Source organism: Triticum aestivum, chromosome 6D, assembly GCF_018294505.1.
Source record: "Triticum aestivum cultivar Chinese Spring chromosome 6D, IWGSC CS RefSeq v2.1, whole genome shotgun sequence".
Taxonomy (NCBI): Eukaryota; Viridiplantae; Streptophyta; class Magnoliopsida; order Poales; family Poaceae; genus Triticum; species Triticum aestivum.
This window is the reverse complement of record NC_057811.1, coordinates 92,627,186-92,628,048: the sequence shown is the minus strand read 5'-3', so window position 1 is coordinate 92,628,048 and position 863 is coordinate 92,627,186.

The window sequence follows — 863 nt, the reverse complement described above, 5'->3', positions numbered from 1 at the left end:
GGCAACGGCGACAGCGACGACGGGCACGGGCGACGGCGACGGCGACGGCGGGGGCGGCGGGCGGCGTCGGGGTAGCCTGGCGGCGTCGGCGTCGTCGGGGCAAACTGCAGATGAACTCTGAAAAAATTCCTAAGTGTTTGCTTATATAGAAAAGCCTTTAGTCCCGGTTCGTGGCACCAACCGGGACTAAAGGTAGGCATTAGTCCCGGTTGATGCCACCAACCGGGACCAAAGCCCTCTTTTCAGCAGCCCAAAGGGAGGGAAGCGGCGGCCTTTGGTCCCGGTTGGTGGCACCAACCGGCACTAAAGGGGGGGCATTGGTCCCGGTTGGTACCACGAACCGGTACCAATGCACCCCTTTAGTCCCGGTTGGTGGCACCAACCGGGACATAAGGCCTCTTGCTGCCCGCGTCGCGGCCAAAAGTTTAGTCCCACCTCGCTAGCCGAGGGGCGCCCGCACCAGTTTAAAAGCCCCGGCGCGGCTGCTGTCTCGAACTCCTCTCTATAGCAGGCTTCTGGGCCTAACTTTGGCGCGCTGCCTGTTGAGCCCTCTAGCCCTTCTGGGCCTGTATTTGCAAACCCGAGGGTTGGAAGGCCCAGCGGGCAGCGCCCCAACAATTTTTTTTGCTGTATTTAGTTTTTTTGTTTTCTTTTTTGCTTTATTTATTTTGTTTTGTTTCTACTTACAACAAAAAACTTATTTATTTTATTTTATTTTGTTTCTAATTACTTATTTATTTTACTTTATGATAATTCTTTTTGCTATTAAAGTTTCTATCAAAAAAAGTTCTTTATGAAAATTCTTTTTGCTGTATTTAGTTTTTTTGTTTTCTTTTTTGCTTTATTTATTTTGTTTTGTTTCT